This window comes from Staurois parvus, unplaced genomic scaffold (genome assembly GCF_062004578.1).
Source record: "Staurois parvus isolate SC_StPar_1 unplaced genomic scaffold, SC_StPar_1.0 ptg000991l, whole genome shotgun sequence".
NCBI lineage: Eukaryota > Metazoa > Chordata > Amphibia > Anura > Ranidae > Staurois > Staurois parvus.
The window spans coordinates 796,179-813,821 of NW_028318787.1; the positions used below are offsets into that span (position 1 = coordinate 796,179).

Genomic DNA, 17,643 nt, shown 5'->3' on the forward strand with positions numbered 1-17,643 from the left:
GGTGACACTGACTGGCACTGATAGGAGGCACTGACTGGCACTGACAGGCGGCACTGATTGGTGGCTGTGACAGCTCGTGAGGAGAGAAATGCTGATAACCGGCATTTCCTTATTTACATGCGATCAGCTGTGATTGGACACAGCTGATCACATGACCGAGCCGACGTCTTCAGTTCTTTTCTTTGATGGGTGATCCGCTGTGTCTGAGGGACGCAGCGCACCACCGATCGCCGTGCATGCGCGGTTAGAGTGGGAGGATGTCATATGACATCCTCCCAGAACGAGAGAACCGCCTTGTGCCCTTCATCTCCTTATATGGGAGGCGGTTAAATTATATATTTCTCACACAAGCCATAGGTATATGTGGGATTACACCCCAAAATACATTCTGCTACTTCTAACAAGTATGGGGATACCACATGTGTGAGACTTTTTGGGAGCCTAGCCACATACAGGAGCCTGAAATCCAATGACCACTTTGAAAGCCTAAAGTGAGTAACTTCCTCATTTCACTTCCTCACTACCTATCACAGTTTCGAAGGTCCTGAAATGCCAGGATAGCAACAAACCCCCTCCCCCCCCTCAATTGACCCCTTTTTGGAAAGTAGACACCCCAAGGAATTTAAAAAGAGGCATGGTGAATATTTTGCAGATCTCATTTTTCTCACAAGGTTTTGACATATTAAAAAAAAAAGTTTTTGTTTTTGTTTTCCATTTTCCAAAAACTTGTGGCAACAAACAAGATCTGCAAAATACTCACCATGCTTATCAAATTCCTTGAATTAATGCTTTCAAAAAAGTGGTAATTTTGGGGGGGGGGGTGCTATCCTGGCATTTCAGGGCCTCCAAAACTGTGATAGGTAGTCGGGAAGTGTAATGAGGAAATGAAGCCCTTTTAAAAGCCTGAAGGTGCTTATTGGATTTTGGAGTCCTGTACTTGGCTAGACTGCCAAAATGTTTCTCACATGTGGTACCCCCATACTCGGGAGAAATAGCAGAATGTATTTTGGGGAGTAATTCCACATATACCCATGGCATGTGTGAGCAATAAATCATTTAAGTGACAGTTTTGTGTAAAAAAATAAAAAACATTTTTTTGTCATTTTCCAAAAACTTGTGGTAAAAAAATTAATTCTATTGATTCAACATGCCTCTCAGCAAATAGTTTGGGGTGTCTACTTTCCAAAAAGGAGTCGTTTTTGGGGGTGGGGGCATTAGAAGTTTATGCCACACATCACTCACTCTTCAAACTACCTGAAGACCAAGCCTTTTCTGACACTTTTTGAAAAAAATCTGTATTTTTTGCTAGGAAATTAATTTAAACATTATATATATTTTTTTAAAGCAAACACCCTAGTGAATAAAATGGTGGGTGCTGCAACTTGTTATGTCACATAGTATTCGTGCAGCGATTTTTCAAACACAATTTTAAAAACTTTTTTTTACTTTTAATGCATAAAAACACAATATATTGGCTAATTATTTGGTAAGATATAAAAGATGATGATATGCCAAGTAAACATGCTTTAAAACTGCGCATGCCCCATGCAATGGCGACAAACTGCATATGTTTTTAATGTCCATAGGCAATGTTTTAAAAGCCTTTACAAGCTACCATTTTAGATTTACAGAGGAGGTCTAGTGTTAGAATTACTGCCCTTGATCTGACATTCACGGCGATACCTCACATGCATGGTGCAACCGCTGTTTACATACCAGCACAGAGTCAACGCTCACGCACGCAGGTGTGCATGCACGGGGGGGGGGGGCGAGGGTGATTTTTTTTTTTTTTATTATTATTTTTCACTGTCCCTTTAGTTTTTTTTTTATCACTTTTAGTGCTATCACAGGGAATGCAAATATCCCTTATAACTTCAATGGGCATTGTCATGTATTCTTTTTTGAGAACTCTGGGGTCTATCAGACTCTAGATATCTCCTCTGCCCTTACATTATCTAATCAAACCAAGATCGGTGTGATCAGATGCTTTCCCAATTTACAAATGGCTCTGTTTATATCCTGCGAAACTGAAGTGATGAAATGCTCGTAGCTTTCAATTTCTTTTTCGGGACTGCCCGAGAAGGCCGTGGAAGGCAGATGGGGAGCATCATCTCCCGCTGCTTGTTAAAGCAGTCCTGCAGCTAATTAGCCACTAGGATTGCTTTTACATGAAAGCGGATCACTGGCTGAAAAAAATGATACCAGGATGATGCCTGCAGCTGTAGGCATCATCCTGGTATAAGCATTCAAAGTCCAGTGATGTACCAGTACGTCCCTGGTCCTTGATGGGTATATATGCTATGTTCTTTTTTTTTTTTTGTATGCAGCCTGTATGCTGAATGAAAAAAGAGAAGTAATCTCTGCCAGAAAAAGTGTTAGAATATACCACCTTGCATCCACCCACTTTTAATGGTGGGCACACATTAGATCGCACTGTGCCACATGCGCCAGTTCCAAGATTCTACAAATGTCTAAATAGTGGCACACTTGAATGAAAATTGTCCACATATAAGTGGTACCCCATATGGAAAAAGAATGACACCAAGTCCCAAACTTTCTTGCCACTGCTCCCCATGTAGTCTGGGCATCCGGGAGGCTCCACATGACTTCTTTTCCCTCGTAAATCTGAAACTTATATGTATAGCCTGTTGCCCTCTCACAGGTCTTCTAGATCTTGACCCCATATCTGGCACGCTTGCTGGGAAGAAATTGTTTGAATACAAGGTGGCCAGAGAAATTAATGAGAGACTCATCAATGCAGATTTTTTTGCTGGGGAGTATAGATATCTGCGAATTTTTGGTTAAGGTGATTTATGAGGGGCTGAATTTTGTGGAGCCGGTCAAATTCAGGGTCACCCCGAGGACAACAGAGTGTATTTTTGTACAATTTACTGGCAAGTGCTAACAGATCAGGCCTGATTCTGCCAACACTGCAGTTTTGTGTGCAATGTATCAAGTGACAGTGACCTACTGACTGCACTTGCTGGGGGAGAAGGGGGTAAGCGTAGGGCCTAATGCAGGTGCTGGGGTTAATCCCGCTAATGCTGCGTTTTTGGGGACACTATACTAATGTGGATGCTGGTATAGTGCTGATCTGATCAAAGATATTGATCCATTCAGACACTATACTAGCAATGGAGGTTTATTGTGTATGAGCATCTTCCTGGCAATCAAGGGGTTAAATGTGATTACTGGTGTACTGACCAGCAATCTGACACTATTTGGGAGGGGCGTGAAATCCACGGGAGTGCGAATCACGTATATATATGTGATTTTGTGCACCCGTGCCACTCTAGCAGTATTTCTGCTTTAGGTAGGTCAGGAAACGGTTACATAAGCGGTTTGTGTTAAGGCGCTGCATTACTTTAACTGACAATTGCGCGGTCATGCAATGCTGCACCAAAATGAAATTTACATCCTTTTTGCCCTACAAATTGAGCTTTCTTTCGGTGGTGTTTGATCGCCTGTGCATTTTTGTTTGTTTTGGTTTTTTTTGCTCTATAAAAAAAAAGACAATTTTGAGAGAAAAAACTATATTTTGGACTTTTTGTTATAAAACATGTCTAGTATAAACAATTTAAATCAAATTTCGTAATACATTTGGGCCAAAATGTATTCTGCGACATGCCTTTGCTAAAAAAAATCCCAATACGTGTAAATTAATTGGTTTACATAAAAGTTATAGCGTTTACAAATGGCAGTATAGATGCTGGATTTTTTTTATACTAATAATAGCAGAGATCAGCGACTTATGGCGGGACTGCGGCGGACATTCTGACACTGGGGGGGAACCGACTTGGGGGTCACTGACAACCCCAGTGACACCAATACAGTTATCAGTGCAAAAAAAAAAAAAAAAAAACACTGACACTGTACTGATCTGTGGGGATGGGGTACAGGGTATGGGTCAGCTGGACAGTTCTGTACTGGGGGAGTATTGGGGGGAGAGCTCTTTCCTGGAGGGAAGGATTGAAGGGAGTACTCTGGGGAGGGGGGAAGTTAGGGTAGAGCTCTGTACTAGGGGAGACTGAGTGTAGGGGAGAAGGAAATTTTTGGTTGTACGCTGGCTTGTGTCACCCACTCCTGAGTCTTGTGCACTGATACAGTGCACAAAATACAGTTTTGAGCCCTGCATGCTTTGTGTTACACTCTGAAGCCAAGTACTCAGGTCATTACATACTCTTGAATGTTGTATGGTACATAGTCTTGTTAGCTGTGCTGTGAATTACATAGTCTTAACAATGCTGCTATGTACAGTGAGGAACAGAAGTATTTGAACACCCTGCGATTTTGCAAGTTCTCCCACTTAGAAATCATGGATGGGTCTGAAATTCACATTGCAGGTGCATTCTCACTCTGAGAGACAGAATTTAAAAAAAATTCAGAAAATCACATTGTATGATTTTTAAAGAATTTGTCTTGCACTGCTGAACATAACTATTTGAACACCCGAGAAAATCAGTGTTAATATTTGGTACAGAAGCCTTTGTTTGCAATTACAGAGGTCAAACATTTCCTGTAGTTCTTGACCAGGTTTGCACACACTGCAACAGGGATTTTGGCCCACTCCTCCACACACATCTCCTCTAAATCTGTCAGGTTTCGGGGCTGTCGCTGAGCAACACAGTTTCAGCTCCCTCCAAAGATGTTCTATTGGATTTTTGTCTGGAGACTGGCTAGGCCACTCCAGAACCTTGATATGCTTCTTACGGAGCCACTCCTTGGTTATCCTGGCTGTGTGCTTCGGGTCGTTGTCAGGTTGGAAGACCCAGCCACGACCCATCTTCAATGCTCTGAGTGAAGGAGGTTGTTACTCAAAATCTCACAATAAATGGCCCCATTCATCCTCTCCTTAATACAGTGCAGTCACCCTGTCCCCTTCGCAGAAAAGCACCCCTAAAGCATGATGTTACCACCCCCATGCTTCATAGTAGGGATGGTGTTCTTGAGATGCAGCTCATCCTTCTTTTTCCTCCAAACAAGACGAGTGAAGTTTAGACCAAAAAGTTCTACTTTGGTCTCATCTGACCACATGACTTTCTCCCATGCCTCCTCTGGATCATCCAGATGGTCATTGGCAAACTTCAGACGGGCCTGGAAACGTGATGACTTGAGCAGGGGAACCTTCCGTGCAATGCATGATTTTAAACCATGACGACGTAGTGTTCTACCGACAGTGACCTTTGAAACTGGTCCCAGCTCTCTTCATATCATTGACCAGCTCCTCCCTTGTAGTTCTGGGCTGATTCCTTACCTTTCTTATCAGTGATACCTCACGAGGTGAGATCTGGAGCCCCAGTCCGAGGGAGACTGACAGTCGTCTTTAGCCTCTTCCATTTTTTAACAATTGCTCCAACAGTTGATCTATTTTCACCAAGCTGCTTGGCAATTGCCCCGTAGCCCTTTCCAGCCTTGTGGAGGTCCACAATTTTCTCTGGTGTCTTTTGACAGCTCTTTGGTCTTGCCCATGGTAGTAGTTGGTGTCTGACTGACTGTGGGGTCAAAAAGCTCAGACAGGTGCTACTAAGTTAGATTAATGAGTGGAGTAGAGGTGGACTTTTTAAAGGCACAGTAACAGGTCTTTGAAAGCCAGAATTCTTGCTGTTTCTTAGGTGTTCAAATACTTATGTTCAGCAGTGCAAGACAAATGTGATTTCCTGAATTTTTTTTTAAATTCTGTCTCTGAGTGGGAATGCACCTACAACGTGAATTTCAGACCCCTCCATGATTTCTGAGTGGGGGAACTTGCAAAATCGCAGGGTGTTCAAATACTTCTGTTCCTCACTGTAAGTCGTGTTGTACAAAGTGCATATGAAGCATATGTAATGGAAGGGTTTTAATTTAAAAAATATTTTCTTTGTCCTGAAGTTTGTGTGTGTGTGAGAACCTTGCTTTTGGCCCAGTAATTAAAGAGGAATTCCATATATGGATATTTTATATGTGGTTATATAGGTCCATCGTGGACCAATGTAACTATGCATGTACCATACCTGGCTGATCCCTCTGGAATCTGGAGATCACTGGAGAAGCTAAAAGCAGACTCCTACTCCACTGATCTCCAATTGTTTCTGGGTCTCTTTCCGAAGGACTGCTCTAATGCATTGTGAAAACAGAAGGTCCGCTGCTTGGCAAGGTCGCCATAGAGACTGTGTTGCTGAATGATTGCAAGGCATTCTCTGATTGGACCAGATGGAGAGGCAGGACGGTGACCTCACATTCTCCATCTCGTAAATATTGGAAAGATATCCTCTCACTTCTTGCTGTGTCTACAAGACAGGAAGTGAAATCTCCCTAATAAGACATAGATGGAGTAAGAAACCTGGCAGCTGTTTTTTTGCTGTGTTAAGCATGCTACATTAAAATAGACTCTGTAATCTACAATGTGATTGTTCTTGAAGTGAAAACAGATTCTGGTACTGTGAGATCATGAGAGGTGGGATATAGCAGGAGTCTCCTGGTCTGTCAATCAAACAATGCAGTTAGCCCCCTACAGTGGGCATCAATGTTATGTCTTTACCACTGCAAACAAAAATTATAGTGGGGAAATTACAAGACCATTGGCCAGGGGGGTAGATGGCATAGCAGGAACCGGTCTTATGAACCGGTTCTTAAGGCAGAACTAAACCCTCCTGTCCTTTACATCCACAGAAGCTGCCATCTTAGCCTCTTTATGATTTGCAGTTGTCATGGTGCTGCACATGTGATCGGTATGACACCAGACATTTGATGGTTTGACAGTTCGGTTGAGAGAACAAGCAACTGTTACAGTTATTGTTCATGACATGCCTTGAATATAATTGTTTTGGTAAATCATTAAATGCATGAGAGTGTCAGGGCTCCCGGTAAGACCAGAGATGTGTGAACTGACACAGGGAAACGCAGGCTCCAATATGGTGTAACAATATCATTTATTAAAGGTTATACACAAATATAATACGCACAATATAACAAAACCAAACCTCCAACTGATAACGGAATGTACACAGACAAGAGCAGTCAGGACTGGTGAGGTGGAGTGGTCAGGCAGGCCGGGTCAGGAACCATTGGGCAGACAAGACACAAAGGAGCAGGCAGAGCGTAGTCAGAAGGGCTGGGTCAGGAACAATCAGGCAGACAAGGTACCAAAGGAGCAGGCTGGAGAGTGGTCAGGAATAGCCGGGGTCAGGACAGGCGGAGTTCATTCAGAGTCAGGATCAAAGCGGAATCAGGCAGGAAGCAGACAGGATGCAGGTACAGGGGCTCATGGGAAACATACACCAAAGCACTGACTGCCGGTCTGGCCATTCCTTAAATACACCTCCTGCAATCAGCCTCAGGTGATGGCTGACTGCAGGAGTGAGCTTCTGGTTGCTGAAAGCACCCGCTGGCCAGCCCTGGTACTGCAGCCCACACGGCAGATGAGTCCCACCACCATTGGCGAGTCCATTCCTGACAGTAGCCTGGAGGAGACGGTGAGGTGTTTTCTCAGAGCTGTTTGAATCGTCTCAGAGCCAAAATAAGAAGGTGATCCCCTATGAATGGTAGGAGCATTTGAAATCCATATTTTGTGGGAACGTGGGGCTATTGTGTTCTTATTCCATATGTCTAAGCTCTGCACAGTAAGTAACACTTCTCTTGTTCAGTATGCTTGGAGTGATTCTCAGTATATGATCATCGAATTTAACTCCACCCAGGCCGGTCTCAAGTCTGTGCTGAGAAAGGAGGAGGGTTTAGTGCAGGGCCAGAAACCCAGCCCTGTAAATAAAAACTCTTTAATGTTATGGACTGTGCAAAGTAGATATATGGTAAGTCGTTGGGTTCTGTCAATTTGTCTGTAGATTGAAATGTAATTTTTGATGTATAGCAAATGTAATTTTTCTCTCAGGGTAAAATATGTGACTGGCCTCTTGAGATTCATCTTTTTTGCACAGAAGTGTCCCTATGGATACAGTGCAGTTAGGCTTATTACACTAAGTCATGTGTGAATCTCTTCACATCAGTTTGTCTGAATGCAATGGCACAACAAATGGGGAAGAAGTTTTACCCTTTTACGGAAGACAAACAGTAGGAGTGTGCAGCCTAAAACTCCAACATGTCATCTTTGATGACTTAGATTTGTCTGTATATTGAAATGTCTATTTCAGTGTATAGGAAATGTGAGATTTTTTCTTTCCAGTAAAATTATGTGATGAGCAGCCAATCTTGTTGGCAGATTGACAGATGTCAAAAACTTTGATTTCTGAACAATCTTTCATATCTGAAGTCGCATGCTCAAGCAGAATGAGATAGAAGACAAAATGTTGCATGGATGGTTAGCAGCACTTCATTACAATTGTGTGCAGCTTCGGCCTGCTGAATGTGTCAGCTGAGGGACTGATGTCATGGGGTTTAAGCTCCAATTTATTGATCCTGTCTGATGGCGCACTTTTCGAGCATAAAGACAGAAAGCAAGAAGATTATTGCATGCTCCCTTCATGAGAGCCTGGAGGAGAAAGTGAGGTGTTCCCTCAGAGCTGGATGAATCGTCTCCGCTTTATAAGAGATGTATGGGTTTAAAAAAAGAAAGAATTTATACGCAACTAGGTGGCTGTACTATCGATCCAGACTGAGAACTGATAGCCTGAGCCAACTGGTCGGGATCTTTTCAGAGCTTGGATCAGGTGAGTGATATCAGGCCACAGTGGGCTTTAGCTTTCACTAAGAGGACAGAGGACTTCACGTGAATTAAAGAAGTCTTGTTTTCATGATGCTTGGATGACTTATTTTTTTATAGATATGAAGCACCTTTTTACCCATTTATTAAAATTTATGTCCAAAGTTCAGATTTAATGAATTTTTAAAGTGGAAGTGAAACCAATTTTGTATCTTTTACCTACAGGTAAGCCACATGTGTGGGATTGACAACATCGCGGCTTGGCCAATCAGATGGCCACAGATCGCGAACCAGAAGGATGACCTGGTGAACTTTGAAGCCTCGGGGAGCCATGACAGCACTCCACTGGAGGGCTTAATTTTCAGTTAAGTCTTTCATAATGTGCTAGTATGCGATGTATTATGCTCTGCGATATGTGCGATGCACATTATGCTCTTAACTTGCAGGGAGAAAATTTTTTTGATTTTTTTTTTGGTGGTTTACTACTACTTTAACTTCAGTAGTTGGTGTTTTTAATTTTTCTGGAATTCGGCTGTTACCAAAATTACCATGTAAAGAAATAAACAACAAACTTCCCTCTTCTTTCCCTTTAAGGTGTTGGCTTGCATCGCTCAGAGTGTTTGTGGCAGTTTTGCTTATGATAATAATCTTATGGAATGATAACATCCTTCAATTTTTTCAGCATTATAGAGAATGTCATCGTACTACGATTAGATTACAATGTGTCATCCACAGTAATCAAGTGTTTCCTGTTTATCAGAAAACATCAACCACAAATATTAAATTCTGTTCTTCCAGTTCAATGTGACACAACATCTCGCAGGAAAGCAACTGCTTTGTTATGTCATATTTCCACAGTAGAGGTTTGCCTTCTAATCAAGAGTAATCAACTTATACTATGTGTTTGACTATTAGAGTTAAAGCCACACAAGGTTAAAATAAATGGTACAAAGTATGACCTGCAAACGAAGAGGCCTTCTACTTACCTGCCCCCTGCCATTTTCTCAGATCTTCACTTTGCTCCAGTGACCTACCTAAATGATCTTTACATTTGAAATTTCCAAGAATGTAAGTTGTCTGCTTCCTCTTCCTCATACTTTGGATCCTTCTGCAGACCCTTACTTCATTTCTGTGGTCTGTAGTGGCGCAGAGACCGGTGGAAGGTACTACAGTATGCAGCGAGGAATCTCACCCAAAAGTATGATAGCAATTGCCTCTTTATTTCTGACTAAGAAATCAAAGATTGGAGGAACAGGAGCGATGAGTCATTTCTTTAGCAGACTGTACTTTGCTACATTTTGTTTTAACTCCACAAGACAGTCCCTTTAAAGAGTTACTTTTTGTTTCTATCAGTTTTCCATCTAAAATGGAACTAAAATTGAACTCCAGAAAAACTGTTAATACACTTATGAAAAATGATTTGTAATTATTTTCAACCTGTTTTGCAATTCAGGCACACCTACCATACAGCACAACAAGATCTTTTTTTTTTTTATTATACATATTTATTAGTTTATCAGTTCCAATGCAAATCACTTTCACATTTCTATTAAAATGATATTCAAACAATATCTATTTGCATAAATTATTTAAATCCCTCATCTCCACCCTCCCTCTTTCCCCTCCCCCCTTCCTCAACCTCCCACTTCCTTCCCTCCCGCCCCCCCTCCCTCTCCTACTCTACGTTCTTGCTCTTCTCCTTTACACCATACCTTTCTATTATTTCTAAATCCATTTCTAGGGGTATTAAATCCTCATATATTTCACTTTTTCTCTATACTCTTCCCATTTTTTCCATTTTGTGTTATACATCTCCATCTTATCTATATGCATGTAATACAGTTTTTCTGTCCCACAAATCTGATTCATTCTGCCCATCCAATTCTCAGTTGGCACCTCTTTTTTTTCCAAAACCTAGGTATCAAACTCTTCGCTGCACTCAAATAATGCCATATCCCCGAGACCTTATAAAATTTCACTGGGATCTCTGTGATATGGAGAAGACATAACTCTGGGTCTAATCCTATATTAATTCTAGTGATTTTCCTTATTAAATAAACTATTTTCCACCAAAACACCTGTATTCTTGAACACTCCCACCATACATGATACCACGTGCCCACCTCTCCACAACCTCTCCAACATAACCGTGAAATTTCCCCATTCAATTTATGTTCTACATTAGGCGTAATGTGCCATCTCGTCAAACACTTATAATTTATTTCCACCTCCCTCATACTAATGTTTTCGTGAATTAATCTAAGCATTTTCCTTTGCTCCTCCTCAACTATTTCTCTTCCCATACCTCTTTCCCATTTCTCTATGTGTATTAATTTTGTGTCAGTGTCTAATTCTATTAATATCTTGTGTATTTTCGCGATTCCGTGTCTCCCGTTTCCCCGTGTCTCCAATAGTCTCTCTAATGGATTCCACTCTTTTCTAGTTCTTATAGGCTTTGGGAGACTCTCAAAAAAGTGTTTCAATTGATAATATCGTAATCTATCCATCTTATTAAAAACTTCTCCCTTTTTTTTCTCCATCTCTCTATATGATCCTAATTCTTCCCCAACCATTATATCTCTCAGTTGCGCCTCTTGCTTTATAATCCATTTCCCTGCGATACTTTCCTGTCCAGGGATAAAATATTTTGTGTTCCTTAGTGGCATTAACTGTGAATTAAAAACCCATCCCTTTTTTCTGTGTAACATTTCCCACACTCTTAAAACATTAAAAGTAGAGATGAGCGAAGTATTCAAAAATTCGATTCGGCTGATTCGGCGAATTCGCGGAATAAATTCGATTCGAGTCGAATATATTCGCTGCGAATTTAACTTATAAAAAGGGTGTTTCTAGGCTTCAGAGAGCCTTTATATTAGTGCAGAACACTGTACCTTTAATTTAAATGCCCTTGGAGTCTGCTGGGGAAGAGAAATAATACTGTCAGTCAGTATGACATGCAGATGAGTGCCGTCGATCTTAGAATCACCGCACACTTCACTCATTTGGGCAGTCACGGGGCCAAAACCAGAGTGTGGAGCCACAGTGTGGCGGTGGAGGCAGCAGCAATGGGAGGCCATACAGCACCCTATGACAAAATGGAACCCACCAGCAGTGTGAGGAGACCTGAAAGTGGCACATGGCAGAGTGTGGCGATGGAGACAGCAGCAATGGGAGGCCGTACAGGGACCCATGACACACTCTGGACCTGGCAGCAGCATGAGGAGGCGGTACAGGGGCCCATGACAGATTACGGGCCTGGCAGCAGCATGAGGAGTCGGTACGGGGGCCCATGGCAGATTACGGGCCTAGCAGCAGCAATGGGAGGCCCGTAATCTGCCAGCACCCTATGACAAAATGGAACCCACCAGCAGTGTGAGGAGACCTGAAAGTGGCACATGGCAGAGTTTGGCAATGGAGACAGCAGCAATGGGAGGCCGTACAGGGACCCATGAGACACTCTAGACCTGGCAGCAGCATGAGGAGGCGGTACGGGGGCCCATGGCAGATTACGGGCCTGGCAGCAGCAATGGGAGGCCCGTAATCTGCCAGCACCCTATGATAAAATGGAACCCACCAGCAGTGTGAGGAGACCTGAAAGTGGCACATGGCAGAGTGTGGCGATGGAGACAGCAGCAATGGGAGGCCGTACAGGGACCCATGAGACACTCTGGACCTGGCAGCAGCATGAGGAGGCGGTACGGGGGCCCATGGCAGATTACGGGCCTGGCAGCAGCAATGGGAGGCCCGTAATCTGCCAGCACCCTATGACAAAATGAAACCCACCAGCAGTGTGAGGAGACCTGAAAGTGGCACATGGCAGAGTGTGGCAATGGAGACAGCAGCAATGGGAGGCCGTACAGGGACCCATGAGACACTCTGGACATGGCAGCAGCATGAGGAGGCGGTACAAAGGCCCATGACAGATTACGGGCCTGGCAGCAGCATGAGGAGTCGGTACGGGGGCCCATGGCAGATTACGGGCCTGGCAGCAGCAATGGGAGGCCCGTAATCTGCCAGCACCCTATGACAAAATGGAACCCACCAGCAGTGTGAGGAGACCTGAAAGTGGCACATGGCAGAGTGTGGCGATGGAGACAGCAGCAATGGGAGGCCGTACAGGGACCCATGAGACACTCTGGACCTGGCAGCAGCATGAGGAGGCGGTACGGGGGCCCATGGCAGATTACGGGCCTGGCAGCAGCAATGGGAGGCCCGTAATCTGCCAGCACCCTATGACAAAATGGAACCCACCAGCAGTGTGAGGAGACCTGAAAGTGGCACATGGCAGAGTGTGGCGATGGAGACAGCAGCAATGGGAGGCCGTACAGGGACCCATGAGACACTCTGGACCTGGCAGCAGCATGAGGAGGCGGTACGGGGGCCCATGGCAGATTACGGGCCTGGCAGCAGCAATGGGAGGCCCGTCATCTGCCAGCACCCTATGACAAAATGGAACCCACCAGCAGTGTGAGGAGACCTGAAAGTGGCACATGGCAGAGTGTGGCGATGGAGACAGCAGCAATGGGAGGCCGTACAGGGACCCATGAGAGACTCTGGACCTGGCAGCAGCATGAGGAGGCGGTACAGGGGCCCATGACAGATTACGGGCCTGGCAGCAGCATGAGGAGTCAGTACGGGGGCCCATGGCAATTACGGGCCTGGCAGCAGCAATAGGAGGCCCGTAATCTGCCAGCACCCTATGACAAAATGGAACCCACCAGCAGTGTGAGGAGACCTGAAAGTGGCACATGGCAGAGTGTGGCGATGGAGACAGCAGCAATGGGAGGCTGTACAGGGACCCATGAGACACTCTGGACCTGGCAGCAGCATGAGGAGGCGGTACGGGGGCCCATGGCAGATTACGGGCCTGGCAGCAGCAATGGGAGGCCCGTAATCTGCCAGCACCCTATGACAAAATGGAACCCACCAGCAGTGTGAGGAGACCTGAAAGTGGCACATGGCAGAGTGTGGCGATGGAGACAGCAGCAATGGGAGGCCGTACAGGGACCCATGAGACACTCTGGACCTGGCAGCAGCATGAGGAGGCGGTACGGGGGCCCATGGCAGATTACGGGCCTGGCAGCAGCAATGGGAGGCCCGTAATCTGCCAGCACCCTATGACAAAATGGAACCCACCAGCAGTGTGAGGAGACCTGAAAGTGGCACATGGCAGAGTGTGGCGATGGAGACAGCAGCAATGGGAGGCCGTACAGGGACCCATGAGACACTCTGGACCTGGCAGCAGCATGAGGAGTCGGTACGGGGGCCCATGGCAGATTACGGGCCTGGCAGCAGCAATGGGAGGCCCGTAATCTGCCAGCACCCTATGACAAAATGGAACCCACCAGCAGTGTGAGGAGACCTGAAAGTGGCACATGGCAGAGTGTGGCGATGGAGACAGCAGCAATGGGAGGCCGTACAGGGACCCATGAGACACTCTGGACCTGGCAGCAGCAAAAGGAGGCGGTACAGGGGCCCATGGCAGAGTGGCGAAGCGTAAGCAGCTTAAATTGAAGGCCATACAGAGGCCTATGTTAAAAATAATAACATGTTTGGGGCATGATTCATGGCGGATTTAGTCAGTTGTGTCAGGAACTGGTGGTTTGAAATCCAGACTAATCCACGCCTGATTCATTTTCACAAACGTGAGTCTCTCCACACTTTGGGTGGACAGTCGTGTCCTCCGCGGAGTTACAATACCTCCTGCCGCACTAAACACGCGCTCCGATGCCACGCTACTGGCCGGGCATGACAGCCTTTCAAGGGCAAATTCAGCTAGTTGGGGCCAAAGGTCAAGTTTCGTTGCCCAGTAGTCAAGGGGATTGTCTACCTCGGTTGGCAGGGTGCTGTCCAAGTAGGCCCAAGCCTGTTGTTTGAGGTCCTGCTCCAGGTCCACCTGATGCTGCTGCTGCTGCGGCTGGTTAAGAAAGCTACTCATCATCGACTGCAGACTGAGGCAGCCGCTGCTGGTGGAGCTGCCACTGCTCCTACCACCCCACCCCTCCCCTGCTGCCATGGCAGCGGAACGCGAGCGCACAGGGCCCACAGTGTCTGAGGATGGACGTTGGCGCAGAAAGGCAGAGACCAACTGACTACATAGGTGGTTTTTATAGTACGTTATTTTGGCCTCCCTCTCAGCAGGTGTGAAAAAGGCCACCATTTTTGAACGGTAGCGAGGGTCCAACAAGGTGGACAGCCAAAAGTCATCCCTCTGTCTGATGGTTATTATTCGGCTGTCGCTACGCAAGCAACCGAGCATGCTATGGGCCATTTGTGCCAAGGAATGCGAGGGACTCCCTGCCTCCATCTCCACAGCATACTGCCACGGTGCGTCTGGGTCCTCTGTCTCCTCCACCTCCTCCTCTACCAGATGCTCCTGCTCCTCCACTCCTGTCCGCTGAGTGGAAAAACCACCCTGTAAGGGACCGCCCGGCGGTACTACTAGCACTCCACTGAATAGGCGTCCCCAGCGCACGGAGTCTAAGTCCCAGGGTGCTTGTTCACCAGGGCCCCTGATGGTGGGGATGGACTTGGAGCTCCCTGAGACCAGGTCGTGACTACCGGGTGCGTCCGTCAGTGGTAGTAGTATGCGCAAGGGGCTCCCACGGGGAAGAGTCTGATGTGAGGAGGTCAGAAGACCCCACTGCACGGGATGGATGGATGGATGAGCAGGGTCAGACGGGCCGGGTCGGTAACAGAGAGGGCGGCAAGGTACAAGGCAGCGGGCATAGAATGGTCGGGTCACACGCCAGGTCAGCAACAGCAGGTCAAATCCAATAGGGGGCATTCAGGAGAGAGGTCAGGCAAAGCAAGGGTCAGAACAGGCGAAAACAGCAAGGTCAGGTTCAATCCGGGTCAATAACTTACAGGGTACAGGTTCACAGGATTCAGAATGCAGGAAAGACCAGAAGGCACTGAATGACAGCTCAGGGTCGTTTAAATATCCCGCCCTGCGCTGCCATTGGTGCCCAGCGGGCGGCCGCGGCTTCTACTGCGCATGCGCGAACTCGAACGCCGCGGCCGGCCCGGAACCAGTGCTCGAGTCCCTGCGCTGGGCGGCATACTGCGCCTGCGCCGGGACCAACGCGGCGGGGATCGAGGGGATCCCTGACATTGCCCCCCCCCTACGGGCAACCTCCGGATGCCCATCCGATCTCTCCACCACGGGTGATCGCGAAAGAACCTCCGGACAAGTCTGGGTGCATGGACATTATGGGCTGGTTCCCAAGAATTGTCCTCAGGACCATAGCCCTTCCATTTGATAAGGAATTGGGTCTGGCCTCCCCTCCTTCGACACTTCAGGATTGTTTCAACCTCAAATTCTTCTTCTCCTTCGACCGTTACCGCTTCCGGGGGTCTAGATTCCCGGTCAGGGAAGGCATCTGGGACCACAGGCTTCAGAAGGGACACATGAAAGACCGGGTGGATCTTGAGCGTGTCAGGGAGGGCGAGTTCATAGGCTACTTCGTTAACCATCCGTTTAATGCAGAAGGGGCCTATAAATTTGGGTCCCAATTTCTTCGATGGGCAAAGCATCTTTAGATTGGACGTCGCCAGCCAAACCTTCTCCCCAGGCCGCAATACCAGATCTCCTCTCCGTTTCCTGTTGAATGCTTTCCTGTAGTCTTCCTGGGCCCGACTGATGGCCACTTGAAGCTTCTCATTGTTCGCAGCGAAGAACGTTACCACATCTTGTGTTGCTGGTACTGGGCATTCCGACACCAAATCCGGGAGGAAGACTGGGTGAAAGCCATAGTTGGCGAAGAACGGGGACTGCCCTGTTGCTGAGTGGCGGGCGTTGTTATACGCAAATTCCGCTAAAGGAAGAAGTGGCAGCCAGTCATCTTGAGTAAATGAGGTATAGCATCTCAAATATTGCTCTAAGGTCTGATTGGTCCTTTCGGTTTGACCGTTAGTTTGAGGGTGGAACGCAGAAGAGAGAGATAATTTGATGTCCAGGGCTTTGCACAGTGCTCTCCAGAATCTGGACGTGAACTGGACCCCTCGGTCCGAGACAATGTCTTCGGGGACCCCATGCAACCTGACTACCTCACGAATGAAGACTCGCGCGGTCTCGGCCGCCGAGGGGGTCTTCTTCAACGGGATGAAGTGGGCCATCTTGGACAAGCGGTCCACGACTACCAGGATTGCCGTGTGGTCTCGGGATGGCGGAAGCTCGACTATAAAGTCTAGTGAGATCTTTTGCCAAGGCCGTTCAGGAATAGGTAAGGGTCGCAGCAGACCCCAAACCTTGTTTCTTGAGGGCTTGTTCTTCTGGCAGGTGACACAGGACCTGACATAGCCCTTACAATCTTTAGCCATGTCTGGCCACCAGAATGAGCGTCGGAGAAGTTCCAGGGTCTTTTCTGGGCCAAAGTGCCCCGCCATTGGGTGGTCGTGGCAATGCCCCAAGACCAGGGTTCGAGCTTCTTCCGGCACCACAATTCGATCTTCCCTCCATAGGAGTCCCCCCTTGTTCTGGAGTGGCCCTCCGCCTGGGGTAGAGCAGTTTGTGGATGCCTCCATTAGCCTGGAACGAAGGTCCGACTGAAGGACCAAGAAGTTACCCGAGGATAGGATGGTGTCAGGTACTGGGGTCTCCTTGGCGTCTTCGTACATCCGTGATAACGCATCCGGCTTAGTGTTCTTTGATCCCGGCCGGTACGTAATATGGAAGTTGAATCTTGAAAAGAATAGTGCCCATCTCGCCTGTCGCGGGCGTAGACGCTTGGCAGTTCTCAGATACTCTAAGTTCTTATGGTCAGTAAATATTAAGATGGGGTGCACCGCACCTTCCAGCAGGTACCTCCATTCCTCTAACGCCGTTTTGATCGCTAGTAGCTCACGGTCACCGATATCATAGTTCCTCTCCGCTGGGGTCAGTTTCCGTGAGAAGAACGCTACCGGGTGGAGCAGTTCCTTGGTGCCTTTTCGTTGGGAGAGGATGGAGCCTACCGCATTCTCCGATGCATCTACCTCCAAGATGTAGGGCAGAGCGGCGTCTGGGTGAC

At 46.8% G+C, this 17,643-nt stretch overlaps 1 long non-coding RNA gene across 1 annotated transcript in view; it reads left to right on the forward strand.

The window, feature by feature from the left end:
- LOC149441390 (uncharacterized) overlaps positions 1–9,214 on the forward strand; it is a 136,538-nt gene extending 127,324 nt beyond the window's left edge. The window contains exon 4 of the long non-coding RNA XR_016307389.1: positions 8,858–9,214. This is a non-coding gene — a long non-coding RNA (uncharacterized LOC149441390). The remainder of the gene's footprint in view (positions 1–8,857) is intronic.
- The last annotated feature ends 8,429 nt before the right edge of the window (positions 9,215–17,643 follow it).